Below are 14043 nucleotides of genomic sequence, written 5' to 3' on the forward strand. Positions count from 1 at the left end.
ATATTTCAAAATGCAGTGTCTAGACTAATATAGCACTTTTGGATAAAAATGCTCACAGTTGTGCAGTTGTGCGAATTTTCTAATCCCTTTTGCCTTCTAGCATAGGACCACCGTCAATTTATCATGTAATTAATTCTTTAAAATTATAGTATCTGTATAATAATAGACTGTAGTGAAAATTTTGGTATTCGAAATAACATCTAACATGTCAGACTAATATTAATCACCATGTAGTAAGCCATCTTTTACACATGTTTCTACCTACGGTTTCTTCTTGGTATTATTTCTCATTTAGAAAAATTTCAGGAGTTCCTAGATTTGAAATCCTAGTATAAATACACTTCTTTAAAACAATTTCTTTTGTTTTTAATTATAATTACATCTTTTTTAGTAGAGCAACAGAGAGGGTAGCTTTTATGTGTCAGTTTCTCCACTGAGTTATGCCCTATCATGCTTTCAGGACATACATTTATTGTACAAATATATGTCTTACTAGTTGGTATAGGTTGAAGTCAGAGTAAATCTTTACCATTCTACTAGGTATTGGGGGCTTCTCTTAAAATCGTGCTTTTCAATTTACTTGGAGTCTCCTTGGCTCCATCTCCTGCTGTTGTAATCATTAGCGGAAGTTCATAGAGAGTGGAATTTCTCAAAATATAGACAGTTTTTTTGTTCAGAACACGAGGTCTGCAGGCATTTCTTTTCATTTTTACTTAGCTTGGGATATTTAGCTGCACCTTTGACTTTAATATGCTTATTACAGAGCCTGAACACAGAATATGCTTCCTCCTGCTTTAAGATACAGATGGCAAAAATCCTTAGTCTGCCAAGGAATTTTATTTGCTTTTAAATCCTAACAGTCCCCCTACATGGCTTTGTTATATTAAGATTTTAATAGTGCAAATAAGGGTCAAGGCTTCTTTGTTGATTAAATTATAAATCACCCTTTGGCTTTCTAGTATCTGACAGTTATTTTCTATTTCATCTTTAAAAGCGGAAGTCCATGAGCTTTTCATCCAGTGATGTAGTTGGATTTTATTCATGTTCAGACTCATTGAAACCTGCCAACCATATAAAAACAGTTGCCAATATGGGAGAAGTCTTCCTTGTGTTGTGATAGAAAGGATTTCACTGTTTAAGAGTAAATTTAAAATAAAAATTTATTCCCTTCATTAAAAGAGGAGCATGTGCCTGCTTGTCCCAGGTGGCTTTCTATAAGAATAAGAAATAGGGTAGACTTATTTGAAAACATCTTCAATTGTTTTTCAAATTGTTTGTATTTATACACATACATACCTAATATTTATATACACACACCCATACACAAACGTCACCCAATATATATATATACACACATATATATATACACATATATACACACACACATATACATATATACATATGTGTTATGTATCACACACATATACATAACACATATGTATATATGTATATGTGTGTGTATATGTGTATATATGTGTATATATATATACATATGTGTGTGTGTATATATATATGATGTTTGACCTTAGAAGCAATCCTCATTTCAATGTCAATTTTGAATTGGTTACAAACATTACTTACACTTGATTTTCAACCAACTTGGAATGCAAAGAAAACTTTTTCTTTTTCTTAAATTAATGCTTCTATTTTTTTGACTTGTAATTGTAATTTATGTGTCTGGATTTTAAAATGATTTAAAATGAGCTGAATTTTGAGTCAGTGCATTTCTCTTGACATTACACTTAGTATGGTTTTGCTCTATTACCTGAGTTCTTTTTTGTAGGTGGAATTGTTATCTATCTAATCTTCTGTAGCAGCAAATATAGGATCATAGTAAAAAACAAACAAATAAACAAAAAAAAAGTTCTATTGATTTTGCCACTGTGATGTTTCCCTATCACTTCCATCCCTTCCATTCATTCTATCACTGCCCTAATTCCGGTCCTCAGTTCCTTACATCAAATTTTTGCAAGTTTCTATTTAGCCATTTTGCTTTACAATTTCTCTCCATTCCAATTCATTCTAAATATTACTTTCAAAAGTATCATTTTTCAAAAATATAGTCTTATCACACTTTTTTCTACTACAGAACCTCCCGTGTCTTCCCATTGCTTTTGGAGTAGTTTCAAATTCCTTAGGAACTGCACAGTTCAATTCAGCGGCCACTAGCCTTATGCAGCTATTTAAATTTAAATATAAACTTAATTAAAAGTAAATAAAAGAAAATGAGTTCCTCCATCACAGTAGCCTAGTTTCAAATACTCAAAAGTCACATGTGGCTAGAGATTACTGAATTGAACAGCACTGTTCTAGAATATTTCTCTCATCATTAAAGGCTCTATTGGACAACCCTGCGTGGAATGTTAAGACAACCCTTCCAACTTACTTTTAACCATGTTCCAGCTTATTTTTTCAGCCTCATTTTCTGCTACACAGTGTTAACATGCCTCTGTGATCAAGTCATATGCATTTACTCATTGTTGAAAGCATCAGTCATTCAATCACCAAACTTCACTGAGCACCTTCTATATGCTGGGCACCAGTCTGTTGGAAGCACCACTGTGAATTTAAAACAAAACAAAACAAAACAAAACAGCTGTCATGGAGTTTATATCAGTGGGGATTATAAACATCCAAAAATTTTAAAATGTAAAATATCTTTTGGCAAAGAGTGCTAGAAAGAAAAATAAAATCTGGTAATGTGTAGAGAATGATGGGTGGTGGTTAGATGGGGTGTTCAGGAAAGGGCTTTTTGATAAAGATATATTTCAGCAGAGGCCTCAATAAAATGAGGAAATGAAACATGCAGCTCTCGGGTAAGTGTAAGCTAGTCATTCTGCTGCATTCAAGCTTTTTGCTACTCTTAACTTTGTGGAAATATTAATAAAGGTCATAACGTTATTAAGTGGTAGCCTCTTATCTTGCTCTAACGTTTTTTGGTCTCAAGCCAGAATGTAATCAGAATCATAGACTATTAAAGCTAGAGGCATCTATAGAAATCATCTAATCCATTTTGTAATTTTAAAAAGGAGGTACCTAAGATTTAGATAGGGTAATTGATTTAAGTGACAAAGTGAAATAATGGTAAATGGCAATTAGAACCCTGGACTCTTAGCATTTTCTGAATAGTACCGAGTTTTCCGAGTAATGCGATCCAGATGCTGATGACATCTTGAACCTTTAAAAGTTTTTTAAAAATGTAATATGTATTTAATGCTTTATTTTGATTTTCTTCAGAAATGTGTTGGTGTTGATATTCAAATGAACCATTTGGTTTTCTCTTTATGCTGAGTTTTCATATGGTCATTTGGAAGACATATTTACAATGATATACACATGTGGCTATCTTTTAAATTTTACTTTCCCAATACAATAAAACATTTATTAGCATTATAAACATGATACACACATATGTATATATGCATGTGCATCGTGGGTATATGTGTATATCTGTCATAATTCAAATATCAAGTTTATGTTCTGCCTTTGTATTCACAGAGTGTGTTCACAAAACTCTAAAATTTCTTTGTGTGTGGTATTAAATAGCATAAAGTAATGAATTTTAATTGAATTATGGCTTTATTCCCCTAATAGAATCCTGAGGAATTGCTCTAAGAACTCACAGAAGGTGGCTTAATGAATTTTTTTTTTTTTTTTTTTTTTTTTTTTGAGAGGGGAGTCTTGCTCTGTAAGCCCAGGCTGGAGTGCAGTGGCCGCGATCTCAGGCTCACTGCAAGCTCCGCCTCCCGGGTTCACGTCATTCTCCTGCCTCAGCCTCCCAAGTAGCTGGGACTACAGGCGCCCACCACCACGCCCAGCTACTTTTTTTGTATTTTTAACAGAGACAAGGTTTTGCGGTATTAGCCAGGATGATCTCAATCTCCTGACCTTGTGATCCGCCTGCTTCGGCCTCCCAAAGTGCTGGGATTACAGGCATGAACTACCGCACCCGGCCCTTAAGAAGTCTTAAAGTCATCTATGATAGGTGAGCACTCAGGTTCCTCTCCTTAAAGTCATCTATGATAAGTGAGCGCTCAGATTCTTCCTTTGTGGGGTGCAAGTTCATGACAGATTCTTCAAGGTTAATAGCTTAGTAGTATAATTTTATTGCAGTCACTGTACTGTCCATGCATAGTAATGTTGTAAGGCACATCTTTATTTAATAATTCTGAAAATATTTCGAGCACCTAACTTCAGCTATTGAGAATAGATATAAAATTATGCATTATGCTCTATAATTTTAGGGAAAGAAATTATTTTCTTGCTACATCAATAAATCTTTCTTTTACATACATCCTTTCCATATAATAAATATCCATTTCTCTTTCATATATCCATGATTAAATGTCTTAAATGAATAAAATATTTCTTTTGAAAATATACAGAATGGTTTGTCAAAACATGTGAAATGCACTGTATGGTTCCAAAATCTGTTTTTCATGTTTTTCTTTGGGGTGTGATCTGTTCCTGTTAGTTTAGTGTTTGTGCCTTAATTGTAGTATATCCTTAAGGAAATTGAATGTCGGTAGACTATTTATTGCAGTTGAAGATATAGCAAAAGAAATAATTAAGTTTCCAGGAGGGAAATACCTACAAGTGAATGATAATACAGTCAGTGTAAAACAGCCTTTCACTAAAGAATGTATATACTATTATTTACTCAAAAACTATTCAGCAACTATTTTACCCACAGGTGAAATGCACTGGAGTGTCTAGTTTTGTGTCACGTGTCCTTTCTGCCATTCTCAGGCTAATGGCACTCTTCATGACAAGCCTGATTGTACTGTTAAGCTCCAGAGGAAAAAATGTGGCTACAGAGTATATTAAAATACATACAATTGAAAAGGAAAATGTTCATTTTTGCAAGCAGAAGATTACCAACAGAATGCTAAAATTGAAGGTCAGTTTTAGAATGAGTTCTCATATTATGGAGTTTATGAACAAACTATGTATTATATAAGAAAAGAAAAATCAATTTTATACCAAAGTAGTGCTTTCAAAAATATATTTTAGTTTTCTTATAGAAAAGTAGAAAAATGAAAAATACATGAACTCTTTCTTAACCCTAATCTATATTTTTTAAGAATTTTTAAAATGTTTCATATGTGAAGTAAAGAGGCAAGAAAGTGAAAAGTGTTTTTTTTGTTTGTTTGTTTGTTTGTTTGTTTTTTTAAATGGAGACGCTATGGGAAAATATAGGCAAATGAAGGAGTACAAATAGAAAATGTAATTTTATTGAATAACAGAAAAGAAAATAGTGCAAAACAGCCTCTCTATTCTTTTGTTCTTGGGATCAAAGCTTTCATTCCTGGTGATTGGTGGAATCCTTTTGGTTGCTATGCTCCCTTGAACAAAATCTTAAATCAAATTAACTCAAATTCTGTGTGTGCTATTAGAAATCATCTCATCTCATAACAGGACTTTAGTATATTTTTCTTAATATCAAAGAAATTATATGGGCTAAGTAATTCTCAAAGCACCATATAAAGTTTAGGTATTTCTTTAGACGAAACAAAATATATGTTCTTTTTCACATTTGTGGTTGATTTTATTATAAAATTTGACAGAAGAAGCCAAGGAAAGAGAAAAGAGAAACCTCTGGAGACTTTGTATTTTCTTAGCTGACAAAAAAAGCTTCACTTTTAGCAATTTTTCTTTCTCTGTTTACTTTTTCTAAAGTCTGACTGAAACCAGACAAGAAAAGAATATTTTATTCTGTTTTTGGCTTTTTACGGGATTTTTTTTTTTTTTCAGCTAGAAGAAAGATTTGAAGTGGCTTTACAAGGTTATTTCCAAGGTAATGTTTCTTTTATTTTTAAATAGCAAATTTTTTGAGATTCAAAATCAACATCCAGTCCATATGTCACTGAATATAAAGTTCCCAGTGATGAAATAGGCACAAAGTTAGCCTTGCAGACTGTAACTGACAAATGTGGGTATAAGGAAAGGAAAGATTTGAATTTGAATTTGAAATATGAAAATTCGAAGCCTAAGCTGTATGCCTTGGTTTTTGGGGATGAGAGTTAGAGACACAAGAGAAATCAGTTGTATTACGACAGTAAACAACACCCACCTTGCTTTGCTTTTGTGTCTGCCTACATGCTTATAGTCCTAAAGATTTATGGAAAGGGCAGAAAGAAGAAATCAAGGCCTGTTTTAATATAATCAATCCTATTGCCCTCACAGAAGAAAATATGTTACCTGTGATAGCAGCTTAACAGTCACAAAGTTTCCATCTTAACAGTGACAATCCACAGATTTTATTACTCTAAGGAACCATTTGGGTAGTTAATATGGAGGGTGCAGAAGTAAAGAATGTAATAATGCTGTAAGTGTTCTAGCAAATACTATGCTTAAGTGATGCTTAAATTAAGATGTTTGACCAACAGAACTCTTTCTTGAATTCCAGGTAGCCATGATCTTTGCATAGACTTTTAATTTTTAAAAAATGGTTTTAAAATTTAAATGTTATGTTATCCAGCAACTCAGATCTCCTTGAGGTTACCAATGATTCGTTTGTTGTTGCTGTTCTTTTCTGTATTGCACCATCTGATATTTCTTTGAAAAGTCATAGTGAATCTTTTCATTTCAGTATTAGCAAAACCATCAAATTTAAATCATTGATAGAAATCTTTAAAAGGTTTTGAGATTATAATGACTGTATCTGTGAAATATCTAGTCATTTAGTTCATTTCAAATACCAATTATCATTCTGATTTGCTTGAGAATAATGACTGTAGGAAGCTTTGTGGTAATTTTTATGTGGGTAGAAAAATATAACATGCACTCATGAATGTCTTGGTATTTGTTTCAGAAAATAATAGAATTTTTTATTACAGCACATGGTAAAAATTATGCCACAAACTATAAATAAATTAATTATCATAGATAATGCCCCCATAGATAATATTAGGTACATTAAGTAGCTAGAATCATGGAGGCAGCAATGCCCTGGCTTTTTATTTTCTAAAAGCAAGACAGTTACCTGCGTTTATCTGGTTTCCGATTTTTGAAATTGCCCCAGAAAGTGGGAAGAATTTTCTTGCTTTAGAATCTTGAAATCTGTGTATGTAACCCCAACTAATGGGGTTTGTCCTGTTTTGAACTTTATATAACCAAATTTTGTGGCATGCACTATCCTATGGTGTTATTTTCAGTGAATAACATGTTTGTATAAAATTCACCTATGTTATTGGATATAGCTTTTAATTTTCCCCTTTATGCTGCATAGTATTCCATTATATGCTTATACCACAATTTATTAATCCATTTGACTGAGTATTTGGTTGTTTGGTGGCAGGTATAATAGTGCTGCTATGATCATTGCTACATTTTTTTCTAGAATACATTCACAAACATTATTGTATATAGGAAGCGGAAGCATTGAGTCGAATGTATGCATTCAAAAGTTATTACAGCAATATATGCTTTCATCTGCAGTTTTAATGATTCTAGGTGCTCCATACAGTAAGAATCAGCTGATGTTTTCAGGCTTTATGATTGTTGCAAACTGGTGGCTGTTTAGTGGTGTTTTGATTTTAATTTGGAATTCTTCGCTTACTAATAACCTTAAACAGCTTTTGGGTTTATAGAGCATTTAAATTTTCTCTTTTTGTAGTTTCTCTTCAAGTCTTTTGACCATTTAAAAACATGGTTTGCTGTGATGTTTTAATTGATTTTTTTTGGAGTTCCTTTCATATTCCACTTTTAAATCCTTTGTCAGTGTTATGTGTTGCAGTTATCTTTTTCTGTGCTGTGACATCCTTTTACTTTCTTCATCTTTTTTGATGAACACTTTAAAGAAAAAAGCAAACTTATTCACTTTAAAGTACTTTTGATGTTTTGTTTAATTTTTTCTCCCAAGATTATAAAGATACTATCCTGTTTTACCATGTTATTCTCTTAAGCCTTTGCAGAGTTTTTTGTTTGTTTGCATTTGCTTTTATTTATTTTTTATTTTTTGACATATACATCTATAATCTATCTGGTGCTATTTTTGCCTAGTGTGATTGGTTTGTTCCCATTTAATTTTTTTCATGTAGATACCTAATTATCATATTTCTTGAGAGTCTGATATTTCCATACAATTCTTTTCTGACAAATCTACATTGCTTGTTTTTCATAAGCAAAATATCTATAATGCATGTGTCTGGGTTCAAGCTCTCCATTCTGTTTCGTTGTTCCATTCCCTTCCTTAGCGTCACTACCAAACTGTCCTAATTATTGTGGTTTTGTAACAAGCCTAAATATCTCATAGAGTATTTGCTTCAATCCTATGATTATTTTAAAAGATCTTGACCTTTGATTTCCACAAAAATATTTGAATTAACTGGTCAAATTCCACACATACACCCTAATAAAAGTTTGGTTTATGATTATATTAAATTAGTCTACAAATCAGGAGGAGATTCATATCTCTGAAGTTTTGATTTTTCCAATCCATGTAATACTCTATATCTGGATTTATTTAATTCTTTAAAATTCATCAATCATTTTTATTAAATCTTGCACATAATTTGTGAATTTATTACTGAGAATTTCATATTTTATTAATAACATTCAAAATGATTTTCATTGGTTTAGTACATATTCTACAGCATAGATAAATTCTTGCTATTTCAAATAATTTAATGATTCCTTACTGGATATTTCATTAAAATATAGTCTTATTATTTTTCTTAAAATTTGTGTAAATTTTATTTTCTCCTCTTGCCTTACTACACCGATGGCAGATTCCAGCACAGTGTTCATTGAAATCCCGTATTTTCTCATTCCCAATCTTGCTCCCAATCTCAAAGGGAAAACTTTCAAAATTAAATATATTTTTGTAAAGCTCTTTAGATCTTCTAAGTCTAAGGAATTTCTCCGTTAGAGTCTGCTTACATTTTCATAATGAGTGCTACAATGTTTTGTCTGTCTGTATTGAGAATTCCATATGATTTTTAAAATAAGATGGCAAAATACAAATACAGATTTACTAATGTTAAGACAACTTTTCTTTATTGGTATAAATCCAACTTAGACATGATATATTATCCTTTTTATGTAATTCAGCAAATTTATTAATGCTTATAAAATTAGAAATATTAGTAAATTTTTAAAAAACTGCTGAGTATTTTCTTACATGTGTTCATAGGTGAGATAAAACTGTAACTTTTCTTTTTGGTTTTGTCCTTGTCAGGTTGTGGTATAGAAGGTGCATATCCTCTTTTTCAGTTCTCTTAAATGATTTATATATATTTAAATTGTTTTTGAGATTTTAATAAAAATCTCCAGCAAAAACATTCAAGCCTATTGCTTTCTTTCCAAGAAGATTTTCAAATTTTAATACAATTATTTAATTAATTGATTGTTATTATTATTTAAATCAAATATAGATTAATGTTAATGGTATAGGAAATTTAGGTTTTGGATGTTTTGAAATAGTTTTGTTCACGTGTAATTGTTTAAAGATTTGTCCACTTTTGGTAAACTTTTGAATATCTTGGAATTTTTTGTTCATAATAAACTATCATTTTGTGATATCTACAGGTCATCTGTCTCTTTTTAAGAGAAAAATAATATCCAAAGAAGTCCCACCACTCAGAAGACTTTTACATTTCATGTCTCATTTGCCAGAATTTCTTCTTACAAGCTCTAAACCAATCATGGTTAGGGTAATGTAATTACCTTGCTTCGTTTTTAGGTGATAGAGTTTTCTTTGCTTTTTGATGATTTTACTATGAAAGTGTGAACACTTGAACAACTCAGTCAGCAATAAAGAATGAGGTTAGAATTGGATTTAGCTGGAAAATCAACATTGTCTAATGTAGAAAGAAAAGAGAAAAAACAGAGAGAAAAAAAAGTGAGTTTGTTTATTTGTTGCTTAAACTGATTGAAGTTGGAATCCTGACCCCTTGTAGCTGGAAAAGTCCTGATTACTTTTCCTGATTGCTTGCAAAATAGTGGTTCTTTATTTCTTATTTTGGTTATAATTTATTTACATAATGTGATTTGTTACCTGAGGGATAGTTTTAGTTTTTAAGTCTACTTGGGATGCTGTAGAGTCAGTGGAGAATGAGCATGTGATATTTTAAGGAATGATGTCATATCTTTACCTGAGCCAGTTTGAAACTTCACTGAGACTAGGATGAGACACTTGCTTTGCTATATTAGTATTCAGAAATGCTAGTGGCTATGACAAAGAGGCCAAAACAACAATGGTTAAGACAAGATAGTATTTTATTTTTCTAAGTCTGAAGTATATGTATTAATACTTACATTAACTATATATAATGTTACATATAATAATATAACTATAATAATATAACAATACTTATATTAACAGTGTATTAAATTGCTTAATTTCACAGGAAGGTAATATTGATCTTGAGAGCCCAGATTGGAAGTAGGACACATCACTTTTGTATGCATACCATTGAAATAATTCATTTAAATGGCTACATATAACCTCAAGGGACACATATAGTGTAGTTGGACATGGATATACATAGTAGTTCTACTATTGAAAGGAACATAATTTATTTTTTGGTAAACAACTTGTAGTCTCTGCTCTACTGCCAGTCATTGTTTAAAGTTAGCATATATATCAGAAAAAGAAAAAAAAAAGTAAATTCTTAGAACTAAATTTTGCAATGTTTCTAATAGTTTTTCTATGACACTGGATTTTTTAATACAATATGCTTTTAAGTAGAACAATGTTTCACAGTTAAAAAGCTAAAACTCCTACCACTTGTATGTCTTAGTAAAAATGTAATTTTGCATTGTATAAAATGTTACATATTTCCGATTTTCTTTCAAAACTAGTATGCACTCTTGGTTCTGATGTGAATACCAGCCATTTAATCACTGGGTTATTTCTATTTATGTAGTAATGATAGCAAGCTTTTCAATACTCAGGAAACTTATTTATCGGTGAAATAGTCCTTCACAAATGTTAAGTCAGTTGAGAGTTTATAGGTTGTTTTTGTTCTTGTTTATTATTTCTGATCTCTGCTTTCATGGATGTGTTATTGTGTTCTAATGAGGTGAGGCTAATCTGACAGAATATGAATAAAATAGAAATTAGATAAAAGATATTGTAAAAGTAAAAATACCTTGCAGAAAAGGAAACATCAATATTTAATATGTTCATTTGTATTCTGTGAACTACGTCTAAAGAAAATACTCTCTAATATTCTTTGTAGAATTTGTACTGGGTGAAACACTGCCAAAATGGAAGCACATTGTTGACACACAAAAATGTTACATTAAAACAACAACAATCAACACTGTGTCATTATACTCTCCTCTAATTGTTATCAAAGCACTATGCTGACTTTAATGCTTTACTCTTTTAGCTATATTTATCAAGAAATTAGGCTCAAATTTTGAGAACATTGCAACAATGGAAATTCTGTTCTGTTTTTCTTTTCCTTTTTTTTTTTTTTTCACTTAACCTAATCAAATATGGTTCTTAGAAGGTGTTTGTTTCAACAAAGTATTATATGATAATTTTTGCCTAATTTTGTCCCCTTTCTTAAAATATTGATCATGAGTAAAAAAATGTTTATCATCCTGCCTCTTAGTCTTCTTGTAATATTCTTTTTAATAGGAAGATGATATTACTGAGGGTATTGAGTTTACTCCTATTGTTTTTAAATCTTACAAGAAATTACAATTTCTAACTTAGTAAATATGAACCAAAACACATTCTTTATTTGTAGTTATTTATTTATTTTAATATACTTTAAGTTTTTGAGCAGTTTTAGGTTTACAGCAAAATTGAGTAGGAAGTACAGAGATTTTAGTTGCACATATTTATTATAATAGACTTTAATATTTTGAGTAGTTTTAGGTTTACAGCAAAGCAGAGTTGAAAGTAAAGAGATTTCCTGTATACCTCCTGCTCCCACACATGCGTAGCCTCCCCATCATCAATATTGTCCAACAAAGTTGTAATGATCGATGAACTTACAGTGACATCATGATCACCTGTAGCCCATAGTTAACATTAGGGTTTATACTTGGTGGTGTGCATTCTGTGGGTTTGGATAGATTTGTAATGGCATGTATCCACCATTATAGTATTATACAGGGAAGTTTCACTGCCCCCAAAATCCTCTGCACTCTGCCTGTTCGTCTTCCTTCCCTTGTAAAGTTTGGCAGCTACTGATTTTTATTTTTTATTTTTTTAATTTTTAATTTAGTTTAATTTATTTATATATTTTTGAGACAGAGTCTTGCTCTTTCACCCAGGCTGGAGTGCAGTGGTGTGATCTCGACCCACTGCAACTTCCGCCTTCTGGGATCAAGCAATTCTCCTGCCTCAGCTTTCTGAGCTGGGATTACAGGCGTGCACCACCACGCTCAGCGAATTTTCTTGTATTTTTCATAGAGACAGGGTTTCACCATGTTGGTCAGGCTAGTCTTGAACTCCTGACCTCGTGATCTGCCAACCTTGGCCTCCCAAAGTGCTGGGATTACAGGCATCGTGAGCCACCATGTCCGGCAGCTACTGATCTTTTTACTGTCTCCATACTTTTTCTTTTTTCCCTAAAGTCAAATAATTAGTATTAAAGAGTGAATAGCCTTTTCAGACTGGCATCTTTTACTTAGTAAATGCTTTTATGTTTCCTCCTTTTTTTTTTTAATGGCTTAATAGCTCATTTATTTTTAGCACGGAGTAGCATTACTTTGGCTGGATGTGCCACCATTTACTCATCTATTCACCTGCTGACTGACATCTTAGTTGCTTCTACATTTTGGCAATTATGAACAAAGCTAATATAAACACCTTTGAGTATATTTTTGTGTGGACATAAGTTTTGCACTTTTTAGGATTAATACCAAGGGAGCATGACTTCTGGATTGTGTGGAAAGAGTGTGTTTAGTTTTATAAGAACCCACCAAACAACTGTTTTTCAAAGTGTTGTATCATTTTGTATTCACATCAGCAATTAATGAGAGTTTCTGTTGTTCCACATAGGAAACAGCATTTAGTGTTGTTAGTGTTCTGCATTGTGGCCATTCTAATAGGTGTGTGGCATCTCCTAGGTGGTGGTATTGCATTGTTGTCTTAGTGTATTTATTTATAGATATATAATTTATAGACTTATTTATGAGCATTTCTACAAAACGATGAAAACATTAACCAAGATTGTATATTCTCTATCCTAGTTTTTGTTTGAACTGAGCAATTTTTGTTGTCTATTATGTTATAAAATTATTACAAATAACCATATTTGTTCCAAATCAAATTAACTGTTAGATTATTTGATACCTGGGTTAGTAAAATAGTCCTTGAGTTATTAAGCCATAAACTAGTATGGCCACTCTTCAGAATAATGGTGTTAGAAATATTTATAAAATTGCTAACCTAAGGGTGGTCATATTCAGTAATGACAATTTTTTTATGAAATTAAACATCTATATTAATTTTGTATTGGTTTTGTATTAGTCTGTTTTCACACCGCCAAGAAGATGTTGCCTGAGACTGGGTAATTTATAAACAAAAGAGGTTTAATTGACTCACAGTTCCACATGGCTGGAGGGGCCTCAGGAAGCTTACAGTCATGGTAAAAGGCAAAGGGGAAGCAAGGCAAATATTCTCCTGAGAACTCACTATCAGCAGAGAACAGCACGGGGGGGGAACCACCCCCACGATCCAATAACCTCCTGCCAGGTCTCTCCCTCAACACATGAGGATGACAATTGGAGATGAGATTTGAGTGCAGACATATCCAAACCATATCGGGTATCAAACATTCAAACATTTCTTGCCCTCATGTAGCATTTCCTAATGTAAGCTTTTGGAACAGGCTATTTTTGGCTCAATTAATTTATCCTAGAGAATATTCATTTTGAACACTAAAAACAAGTGTTTTCTCCTTACTCTTTATGCTTTATGATGATCAACCTAATATTTAAAGTACTAATCAGCATGCAAAAGCTTAATTTTTTTCCTCCTATTCTACCTTCTCATCCTCCTCCTCTTGTCATTGTCTTCTCTTTCTTTAGCAGTAATAATTGCAGTGAGGAAACAGCCATGACAGCCTATTTTAA

The sequence above is a fragment of the Papio anubis genome, chromosome 3 (genome assembly GCF_008728515.1).
Source record: "Papio anubis isolate 15944 chromosome 3, Panubis1.0, whole genome shotgun sequence".
Classification (NCBI taxonomy): domain Eukaryota; kingdom Metazoa; phylum Chordata; class Mammalia; order Primates; family Cercopithecidae; genus Papio; species Papio anubis.